The following is a 13,332-nucleotide window of genomic DNA, read 5'->3' as shown; positions in this document are numbered from 1 at the left end:
ACCTACCCAGCCTACCTCCCCAAATATACCTACTACCCCTCTCCAACATACCACTCCCACCTGGAAAAAAAGGGCAATATGTTCCCACAAAAAATTTCCCCCCATACATAGCTGTCCATTTCACACACATGTCCACTGGACACATGTAATCTGGACTAATTGGCATCACAATGAATTATTGTTGGCCTCACCCTCTCCCAGGTATTTGAGTGTCCAAATCTACCTCCAGATACAGTGAATATGCACAGCTGTTGCTGTAGAAGAAATGGGCAGCTAAGGACCTTCCCTACACCCTTCCTGCCCATCACTAGCTGCTATTTTCCCTACTGTCTTTCCCTCTTTGTGCCCCTTTTTTCACCACTTTCCTATCAACCCCTTTTTCTTTTCTTTTATAGAAATTAGCATGGGGGTAAGTGGGAGTAAGCACTTTTAAGCAGCAGTAAGTGGGATTAAGCCTGTTTGAATGGGTGTAAGCAATGCCTACACAGGTTAAGCAATTCAGTAGCTAACTGAGTATAAGAAACAGTAACAGTAACTTAGCCAATGGCCCTTGTTCTGCTTAGCAACAAAATAAACAGCCTCTACTAGGATTAAACCCAGGACCCTGTACACCATAGCCATAGTGATTTACCACTAAGCCATCTCAGATACACCTATCCTTGATGTATTCAGAAACATATCATCCAGCCCAGTCATTCCACAGTACAGAAAATGTATTCCAACATTTTGATGTATGTGTGTGAGTAAATATATTAATGTCTAAACAGATAAAATATATTGATATATGTGTATATATATATATATATATATATATATATATATATATATATATATATATATATACATATATATATATATATATATATAAACATATAAGCATGCAAATGCCTACATCTATAGATATATATGTCCACATCTACATGTCTAAATATATACGGCAGGTTATATATATGTCAGCATATATATATATATATATATATATATATATATATATATATATATATATATATATATATACATGTATATATACGGACATACATCTGTAGATAACAATGGGGAAATAACAAAACATATATGTCCTCATGCAACATTAATGAGGTTGAGAGGCCCCACACAATCTACATCTGGTACGAATAGGTATACCTCCCCAGCCAAGCACGTCCCCCCTGTAATACAGTACCAAGTGTTGCAGATCCCATAACCAGTATATATATATATATATATATATATATATATATATATATATATATATATATATATATATATATATATACAGACACATATATGCAGATACAGGTGTATATATATATATATATATATATATATATATATATATATATATATATATATACATATATATATATATATAGAGAGAGAGAGAGAGATGTAACTACACATACACACACACACAGATATGTACAGTAAGATACATATGTAGTATGTGCACACAATATGGAGCAGCCAGTATTCCTACAGTCACCACCTTACCAACTGAAGACTGTATGAGCCACCCATACAAATGACATTCATAGCCTGCAACATATACCACAGAGATATCATAGGGTATAACACCAGACACAGGTGTGCATAAATGAATGTGAAAGCTTTATTTGTGTACTATGGCAGTTGTATATGCCATGCCATATAGCTGTTTAGACACTGACATCCATATGAACAGTGTACTGCAACTGTGAAACAGTTATACTAAGACAGTAGTCTGGAAAGGTTGACATATGTTGCTGTCCAGGTCGAGGCCTTCAAGTAGTACAATAGTAATGACAGACTGGGCCACAGCATACCAGATAATCAACAGTATGTAATGCAGATGTATAGGTCAGCAGGTTCTATCTACACTCTGTACACAATCCCTAGGGGTACAGACCCCAGTTGACATAATGGGATGTATCTGTTACATAACAAGGCATACCTGATACCATCACAATCACACTGACAAACAGAACATTCCATATGGCAGGAGGCAGTAGGCCTGCATTTACCCAAGGTGGATTGTATGGTAATGTACATCCACATACCTTAAGACAGCTTACCCCAGATACCCACACATGTTGTAACGCCCTAGGTTTGTCATGGTGCATCCCCACTATACTCACAAATACTGGGCCATATACCACAGTTACATACACTGGCCTCTGGAGTGCATTAGGGCACACATGTATTGTGTAGCTGAAGGCCACATATATATGGCCCCAACCCCTCAGTATGTGTGGGGGACACAACAGCAGTGGAGTGATGGCAGGAATGACAGCATGACATACACACAGCCCACTACATAACAATCCCTGACAACATGTCATATGTGCAAAGCCTGGTAAACAGGTGGAGGACAGAGGCTGGAACTCAGGCACATATGTGTAAAACTGTTGTCATAGAGTAAGCAAGATATGTATATGTGTATATATCTATATGAATATATGTATAATTATATATACATATATGTTCACCATATGTCCTGCACATGGAGTGGAGCCCGACCTCAGCCCCAGTAGTCCCAACCTCTCAATGCAAGGAGATGTCACGTATGTATTGCAGGTATATTTGTAGACTATTGCTGCTGCATTAGGGATTGTCTTCACAGAAATGGTGTGTGTGGGAGGCCACATCTGCTGTTAACATGTGCGCCATTGGCTACTTACAGACATCCTAAGGTTGTCATAGTACAGTACCACTGCTAGCACAGTAACGCCCCTGTGGAATACAGCTGTGATATGGCCAATATATGTGGATAGTCTGACACACTCTGGTCAGTCCAGGGGTATACACAGAACCCCTTCATGCAAGACATGTGGACCAGGCCTGTCAGTGTGGATGTTAACAGCCATGTAGATGGGCATAACACGTACATAACATTTGCCCCCATAGGTTATGCATTCATGCACTCTTGTCTGTCCTGACACATAATAACCACTGGTACAGAGGTGCCATGGCCCCATACTACCCACTAGTTAGTGACATACATCTGAACAGCATGTCACTGCTTTGTCTGACATACATGACTGTTATGGTGGCCCGGAAGCAGTACATTTGGCAAGTATCTGGACATGACATCTCACTGGATAAGTACAGTAAGCTGCTAGGCATGTAACTAAGCACAGTGCAGACTCAATACTGGGCTGCATCTCCTATGTGGGAATACACATTTACCTACATAGATAGCAGGCTCTACAGGCATGTCACATCACAGAGTAACTGACACCTGTGTGAAAGTAAATAACCATAATGAATGTGAACACAGCCACATATGGTAAGCTAGCATACTATTACAGTATATGGACTATCTAATGTACATCTTCCTCATAAGAGCCACTCACACAACAACCCTACATATACTAGGCTACTACACAGTGTGGTCCGATGGCTGTCTGTGGATTGGGACATGTGTGTGTTTGCCCCTACAGACATGTAAGCTGATAGGGTGACATACAGTGGAGTAGCATGTAACATCAGATAGAACAGGACCAAGAACAATGACATCTACCACAGTCTCTACACAGGCCAAGGTACATATTCACGATACACACACTGTTGACAATTACCAGACTTACACATACCTCAGTACAGTACACACAATCACAGAATGCCCAGGCTATGTCCTCAATTATAACCCCTACTATACATAACATGGGTAGCAGTCTGATATCTCACTGGCTTGTTATCAGATATGCTGTCAATGAATATGGTGTACAGAACATATACACCCCCTACTGCATGACATATGTACAAATGTTGACAGAGTTGTGGCTGGAGGCACAAACATAGGGCCAGTATTGACATGTCGCTGTGATAACCTTATACATTTCCTGTTGTAACAGGGTTTGATGCAACATATGTCCTATGAGGGATATGACATCAGTAACTCTCCTGGCTGTCACCATCTACTGACTGCAATCCTCACACTACCTTCTGCAGTTGAGAGTTAGGTGTTCTGTGGGTAACACAAGGAACACAATGCACCACACACTGCCCAGTCTGCAGATGACTCTACAAATGAGAATTCCTCATAAACATAGCACTGACATGACAAGTATTAAAACATGTAAGACAGCCATATTCACACACATCCTGTTAAACCAATATTACCCCAACTGCAGTATAGCAGCACTTACAGTCTGTAGTCAAGACAGGCACATCCCCCTCCTGTGTGTTGGCCTGTTTCCACAGTGTATGTTGTCAAAGGTAAGTCCCCAATCCATCTGTGATCTAGTTCCTGCTCACAGTGAATGTAAAGGCCCACCACCAACATGATGTTCCTAGATACTGGAGTGTGTTTCCATACAATTGGCTATGGGAATGTTACCACAGCTGATCTACAGGCAATCGGCTAGAGGATGGCTGTAATCCATGCAGAGACCATCAGCTGATCATGAGCATCACTGACAATACACATGCCACTGCCTAAGCAAAGCAGGTGTAAGTTTCCACATCCACCAGAGAGGCAGACAGAGGCAAATATGTCAGGGTGGGTTGGGAAAGTAAAAGGTAAGCATGTTTGTGTTACACACCTACCAGTCCAGGGTATCAAACCCCTGACTGACTATGTACTGATATCACATCTGTTATCCCTACATGGTGGATATTGTGATATACACTAGAGGCACCATATAAGAAATTTTAAAAATCCACTCAACATTGAGTCCAGTTGTTACACACTCACAGACACCTCCACACAGGACACAAACAACAAACATCAACACATTAGGACACACACCTGTCACATCTGGGATTAGAACTCCTACCTAACTAGTTGTTACACTACAGCACTATGCAATTATAGAAAGCACAACAGAGATTACTGGAGTAATCTTTCCCAAAAGGTTTATTTCATAGTGAGTGACATCAGCAGGATTGCCAAAGTAGGGCAAATTAATTGTAGTGAGTGTATCTAGCCAAACGTGCATTGATCTCTACACAGGCATAGGAACAGACACAAAAGCATCCACAACTCCCATGTGTAAGAACAGCACCCCTACCAGAGTTCTATATCACTCTGCAGCATTACACTGTTATAGCACACACTACAGAGATTGATGGAGTACTCTTACCCTAAAGGTGTACTTCACAGTGATTGACATCAGCAGGATTGCCAAAGTAGGACATTTGAATTGTATTGAATGTGACTAACCTAAATTGCCCTAATTAGTCTGTATGCATTAACCGCAGTTCTGGCCAGAACAAAAATAACCTGCCTTTGTAGGTCATGAACCCAAGACCCTGTACACTACAGTCACAGTAACTAATCACTAAGCCATCACAGCAGTGCATGAGACTGAGGTTTCACCAAAGTAATCCCGCCATAGGATAATCAAACTGAACATGTGAAAGGAATGTGTATACAGTTGTCTGTAAAAGACCTCTCCAAAGCCAACTTCATGCTACTCAAGGCAGAAGTGACAATGTTTGTGACACCCATGGAGACAGGAGCTGACAGTTCAACTGATGAATCCTGCACTGAGGCACTGTATGAGCACATCCACTTGTGCATGATTCCTGACATCCCACATATAACCACGATGCTCACCTCCCAAATAAACAAGCCAGTCTGGTAGTCTTCTGCCATTAACAGAGTATACAACAGAAGGTAGACACTTTTGAAGAAAAAAGGATAATCCAAGGATGCAAACAACGCCCTTACCAGCCCCAGTAAGACGTTGAGATCCCTCATGGAATCCTCCAAAGCTGGTTATGTAACTAAAATTGCCACAGATTCCACAGACAACCATACAGTTATAGTTATGTCTAGAATCTAACTGGCAATGCTCAGAAGTGCTCTGAGCTACAACAGAATGGCATTACATGGACTGCTCCCACGGATTGTGCCAATATCCTGGCAGACTGATTTAGTGCCACATTCACCCCTTCTCATCCCCAAAAGGGCCCATGTCAATGCAAAAAGAGTTCCATTGCCCAGTAATTGCGGCCACACAGGCAGAAACTGCACTATACACAGCTAAGAATACAGCATCCATGGGACCAGATGACATCCTGGGCTGTGTACTACATGAACTACAAAATGAAATGGCAACTCACCTAAATGTCATGTGTAATCATAGCCTCGCATCAGGCCTGCTGCCCACTGAGTGGCGCACAGCTGCAGTTATCCCATTCCACAAGGGGGGATCCACCTTGGATCCCTGGAACTACCATCACATCAGTCTGATGAGCCTGATCTGCATGACCATGGAATGCATTATCAGGGAAGTTTTGAATGCAGACATTGGCAACCCTCAAACACTGGACCCCAAACAGATTGTTCTCAAGGAGGGACAGTCTTGTCTCCTGAAACTTATTGACTGCTTTGACTCAGTCTGCATAGCTGTTGAAGATGGTAAGGCAATCCACAAAGCCTATGTTGATGTCACCAAGCCCTTCAATACCATCCCCCAGTCTGGAAACATAGATTAAGGTACTAATCCGGCCATACATTTCTATGCCACTTGATGGTTTGTCACATGACTTACTGACAGAACTCAAACGTAGGTGTAACTGACTCCAAATCCATCTCCAGACAAGTGACAAGTGAAGTACCTCAGGGTTCAGCCCTGGGAACACTGTTGTTTGGAATCTACATCTCTGAAGTACAGGCCAGCAGTACAGGACTCTGGCTAACAAAGGTAACAGATGACTGCAAAATAGGAGTCATTATGAGCCTGACTGTACTGCATATGTTACTGATACCAGCCTGACATCATACAGGTGGGATGGAGTACTGTTAACATCCTGTACTCTTGTCGTTTAAGGTCCTGGTTATGGGATCTGCAACAGTTGGTAGTGTATTGCAGGCCAGATGTGTTTGGCTGCGGGGGGTAGAATACCTATTCATGCACGATGTATGTTGTTTGTGTCTGTCAATCCCATTAATGGTGCATGTGGACATATATGTTTCTGCTATGTTCCCACTTTATCTTAAGATGTATGTCCATATATACATCTCACTGGGTAAGTACACTAAGCTGCTAGGCATGTAACAATGCACTCTGCAGGCTACAGACAGACTGGCTCAACAGTGGCTTACATCTCATATGGGGGAATGCACATGTACCTGCATATATAGCAGGCTCAAAAGCCATGTCACAGCACAGGGTAAGATACACCTGTGTGAAAGTGCATAACCACAACCAGTGTGAACACAGCCACAGCCGCATAAGGTAAGCTAGCATAATATGACAGTATATGGATTATCTGTTCTATACCATCCTCATATATGCCACTCACAGAATGACCCTACATATACTGGGCTGCTGCACAGTTTGGTCTGATGGCTGTCTATGGTATGGGTCATGTGTGTGTATGGCCCTACAAACATGTACGGCAAAACTGTACCATACAGTGGGGCAGCATGTAACATCACATAGAAGGGGAACTAGAACAATGGCATCTACCACAGTCTGTACACAGGCTAAAGTACATATTAACAATACAAACACTGCTGACATTCACCATCACTACACAGACCTCAGTACTGTACAAACATCCACAGAATGTCCAGGTTATGTCATGAAATATAACTCCTACTGTACATGACATGTGTAGCAATCTGATATATCACTGGCTTGTTATCTGAGATGATGACACTATTTATAGTGTACAGCACATATGCACCACTTCATGCATGACATATGTACAAAGGTTGACAGGGGTGTGGCTGACAGCACATACACAGGACCAGTATAGACATGTTGCTGTGATAACCTCATAAATTTACCATTGTAACGGGGTTTGTTGCAACATATGTCCTATGAGGGATATGAATTTAGTTACTGTCACAGCCTTCACCATCTACAGGCTGCAATCCTCACACTACCTTCTGCATTCCACAGATAGATGCACCGTGGCTAACACATGAAACCAAAGGCACAACACTGCCCAGTCTGCAGATGACCCTGCAGATGGGGATTCCTCATATACATGAAACTGACATGGCAGGTATTGTGACACATATGACAGGAGTATCCAGACAAACACTGTTAAACCAACATTACTCCAAATGCAGTATAGCAGCACTTGCAGTCTGTAGTCAGGTCATACACATCCCCCCTCCTGTTTTTTGCCCTCTTTCCACAGTGTATGTTGTTAGAGGTAAATCCCCAATCCATCTGAGATGCTGTTTGCCAAATAACAGATCGAGTACCTGCTCACAGTGACTGAAAAGGGCCAATACTACCATGATATTCCTAGGTATTGGAGTGTGTTTCCAAGCAATTGGCTATGGGAATGTTACTACAGCTGTTCCACATACAATCAGCTAGGGGAGGGCTGCAATTCATGCAAAGGCCATCATCTGATCATTAGCATCACTTAAAATACACATGCTGCTGCCTAAGCAAAGCAGGTGTGGGTATACACATCCACCAGAAAGGGAGTGGGGGAGGCAGGCAGAGGCAAATACATGTCAGGGAGGGGTGGGTGAGTAAAACTGAAGCATGTTTGTGTCACACACCTATCAGAACATGGCATCAAATGCCCAACAACTATGCAGTGCTATCACAGTTCGATGTAGTTATTAGATGCACCACATGGGTTACCTGCTGTGGAGCATTCAGAACATATATATGATGGTGAGTGACATCTGCAACAAGGATACGGTAGATATATGGTAGGTGATGTACACATGCCTGTATGCATGAACATGTGCCAGCGTCAACACAGGCACACTCACACAGGGACACACGCACATTGACAGACTTGGCAGGGCCAGGAGTGCAACTCATCACTAGTGGGATTGCCACAACACATCACTGTGCAGCTATCACATGCACCACATGGGTCATACGGAAGTAATACGGGCAAAGAGTATGAGGAGGTGTCAGACATCAGAGAGCATGCTTCAGTATGACCTGGGGGTTGTAGTGAGTGTGGATGTGGACATACGCACCATACAACACACACACATGAACACACAGGGTGCCAGTTCTGACATGCATGGGTGCATGTCTGCACAGGTGTGTAGTGATCAACTCTGCCAGCAGGCTGTACAAGGGTAGACGATGGGTATACCTTGGCATCAGGCCACATGACAACGATCTGCATTGTGGCTCAGGCTTGTAGTTTTTGCATTTGCCACACAGGTGGGTATTGCATACCCCATACAGTCACCTGGGTGACTATTGTGTGTGGCCAATGTTGTGCATCACTTGTCATGTATGTGTTCCTTAGTTCATGACATGGCTGGTGTCTGGGATGTGCACAGCTCCCACATGCATGTACAGTGACATATGGACCTGTACCTGGGGTGTCGGGCCCATGTTGTGAACACAGATTATCATCAGATGTGGCAGTCTTGCCCACCTGTGGCAGGAACTGGTAATGGGCAGCAGGTTTACCCTGCACCTACATTGATAGCATGCCAACAGCATTCCCTGATGTCAGTGTCATCTGTCCATACAGGGCATGTTGTCAGGCATGGTATGTCCATTGTGAGTCACATGTGAAGGCACCACAGGTGGTACAGGTGTCCATTGGGGAACATGGTAGAGGTGCACTGTTTGCATGTACTTGCATATTGGACAGATGGGCAGGGTGACATGGCCTCTGTAGCCCACTGCTATCACTGCATAGTTACTTTCAGTGGCCAATATGCAGTGTACTACCCACATATTGGCTGTTGCCTAGGCATGTGTGTGCATGTGACACATGGGTTGAGTGTGTGCTCTGGGTAATAGTGGGGTTGCTAACTGTGATTGGCTGGCCTTGATGTCACATGTATGGGTATGGCTTTGCACCCCAGCCTCTCAGATAATTTATATTTGTTATCCCTCTATGGTTGACATTGTGATATATAGTAGGGCCACCATAACAGAAATAAGCAAAACCCCGTCCCCATTGCCCACAGGTATCACACCCACCTCTACACAGGATACAAGTTACAAACACACACACACACACACACACACACACACACACACACACACACACACACACACACACACACACACACCTGTCATGTCTGGGAGTAGAACCCCTACCTAACTAGTTTATTACACTACAGCACTACAGACATTACTGGCGTACTTCTTCCCCAAAGGTGTATTTCACAATGAATGACATCAGCAGGATTACCAAAGTAGGAAATTTCAACTGTACTGCGAGTGACTAGCCTAAAATGCATTGCTCACTACACAGACAGTGAGACACACACAAAACATCCAAAACTGACGTGTGGATATGGAACTGTTGACCGAGGTCTATATCACACAACAGCATGGAGCTGTTACAGGATGCACTACAGGAATTGCTAGAGAAATCCTTTCCCAAAGGTGTATTTCACAATGAATGACATCAGCAGGATTACCAAAGTATGGCATTTCAACTGTATTGCAAGTGACTAGCCTAAAATGCATTGCTCCCTATACAGACAGTGAGACACACACAGAACACCCACAGCTGACATGTGTGGGTATAGAACCCCTGACGGAGGTCTATATCACACTACAGCATAGAGCTGTTATAGGACACACCGCAGGGATTACTAAAGAACTTGCTCCCCAAAGTTGTATTTCACAATGAATGACATCAGCAGGATTGCCAAAGTTGGGCATTTGAAATGTACTGCGAGTGAGTAGCCTATAATGCATTGCTCCATACACAGACATTGAAACACACACAAAACATTGAGAACTGCCATGGGTGGAGATGGAACCCTACCACAGTTCTAAATCACACTACAGCAGTACGCAGTTACAGGACGTGCTACAGAGATTACTGAGCTACAGCCTTCCCAGAGGTGTATTTCTAGGTAGGTGACATCAGCAGCCTTGCCAAAATTGAGTATATGAATTCTAAGGATTCATTATACAATCTTGAAATACTGAAATGTTGAATTTCAGAATTTTGAGACTGAATAGTGGAAAACCCACATACACAAAAACCCATAATTATGAATACCACAACCGCAACCATTCACACACGCACACAAACAAACCAGCACATAATCACACACACATACACCTACCTAACTAAACAAACATAACAAGACACACAAACACACCTAACCTACTTATAAGCTGCGCCCCCAACAACCCCTACTTATATATTCTAACTCCGAGGTCGCAGTAAACACACAAACACACAAAAATCACCACCACACACACTCACACACTAAAATCCCTACCCAATATCCTCAAATACACAACACTTACCTGACACCCCAGATAAATCCACAAACCATACCACACATCACGAACGCAACACCACAATAACAGCAAATTCGACATTTGCACATTCGACACTTCCGCATTCGGCGTAGTGCAGTTTTGGGTAAATGCACTTTCCACTATTCGGTCTCCACGTACTGAAATTTGACATTTCAGTACATCAGTATTGTCTAGTGTATCCGAATTCTAAGGCATGTCAGTACCCTAAAAAGCATTGTTTTCTACTCAGTCAGATTCACACAGATTCACACACACACACACACACACAATTGCCAAGTCTGAGGTTGGAACATCTACCTAACTACATTATCACACTACAGAAGTACGCAGTTACAGCATGCACTACAGAGGTTACTGGGCTCCACCCTTCACAAAGGTGTATGTCTACATGAGTGACATCAGCAGCCTTGCCAAAGTTGAGTATATGAATTGCACAGAGTGTGAGTAGCCTAAAAAGCATTGCTCTCTACTCAGTCAGAGACACACACACAGATTTGCACACAAGCATAGTCTCCATGTCTGGGGTTAGAACACCTACCTAATTACTTTATCACACAACAGCAGTACACAGTTACAGGATGCTATGGAGATTATTAGGTTATGGTTTTCCCAGAGGTGTATTTCTGGGTGAGGGACATCAGCAGCCTTGCCAAAGTTGAGTATATGAATTGTATGGAGTGTGAGTAGCCTAAAAAGCATTGCTGTCTACTCAGTCAGATGCAGACACAGTTACCAGGTCTCGGGTTAAAGCACCTATCTAACTACGTTATCACACTACATCAGTACACAGTTACGGGATGCGCTACAGAGATTACTGGGATATGAATTTCCCAGAGGTGTATTTCTAGGTGAGTGACATCAGCAGCCTTGCCAAAGTTGAGTATATGAATTGTACAGAGAGTGAGTAGCCTAAAACGCATTTCTCTCTACATAGTCAGTGACAGACACACACACAAACACATATTCACACAGTTGCCAAGTCTGGGGTTAGAACTACTACCTAACTAGTTTATTACTACAGCAGTATGTAGTTATGGGACACACCATGGAGATTACTGAAATGCAGTTCTCCCAAAGGTGTATTTCACATTGGATGATCTCAGCAGGCTTGTCATAATACTGCTATGGGGAGAGCAGTGTGTGCATGGGACATAACCCATTCATGTAGGGGTTGGCATGCCACATGTGGGCACACACGGGGTCATATGTCACAGGTACATGTATACAGCTACTAGATGACTACTTCCCTGTACAGTCATGTTGCACAGCTGGCATGTGCACCACATAGTCTCTCATGCTGACAGATACTGGTGGCTAGTATCTACAGTGAGTGACATCTGCACCTCATGTGTTTGGGGCCCTTTGGCTATGTGCTGGGTGGGACAGGCCAGGATGGCTCCTTGTCATGGCCACCATCTTCCACACATCTATGTCCATCTACCTTTGGCTTATTATAGTGTGTTGCCCTTACATATATGTCTGTATTCCCATCCACTGTGTGTGCAAGACAGGAGTGGTGCATACTGCCATGTGTCTGCACTAAGTACTGCAACTGCCGGATATGTCTGGTCCACTGATGTTTGCAGACATGGCCTTCATGTATTTAAGTGTGTGAGCATGCCCAGTATGGCCATCTGTATTGCATGTGTGGATCAAGTCCAGGTAGTTTGCACTGCGGTGCTGACCTTTGTGTTGTACACCGACAGGCAGCATGCTGTGTCTGCAGGGTATCTATCGGTCATTTGGCATTGACAGTTGCTACATTTCTGCATGGGGGGGGACTCCTGACTGTTTCTACATTTCTACACAGGAGTGGGGGGGGGGCACCTGACTGTTACTATAAGTGTACATAGGATGGGGGGCACACCTGACACTTGTACACATTTGCTAGGACTGTACTGGTATGTCAGGTACTCCATTTCAGTCTGCAGTCTTACCTATCGTGCTGACTAGAGGTATACCAGTGTACTACAGATCTTAGCTTTAACTACCTACATATTAGTTTCTGACTTCCTAGCCTTCACAACTTACATCTAACTGACTGGCCTGCTGTAGTCTGTCTGTGTAGGCCTGGTGGTCGGATTACCCATCGGGCTCATTCAGAGGCCATAGTACAGCATTAGTTTGTGTTGACACCTATCCTGCTATTTGTAACTGTTGTTGG

This window comes from Protopterus annectens, chromosome 2.part2 (genome assembly GCF_019279795.1).
Source record: "Protopterus annectens isolate FY-2018-M chromosome 2.part2, PAN1.0, whole genome shotgun sequence".
Taxonomy (NCBI): Eukaryota; Metazoa; Chordata; order Ceratodontiformes; family Protopteridae; genus Protopterus; species Protopterus annectens.
Note: the sequence above shows the minus strand (reverse complement) of the source record.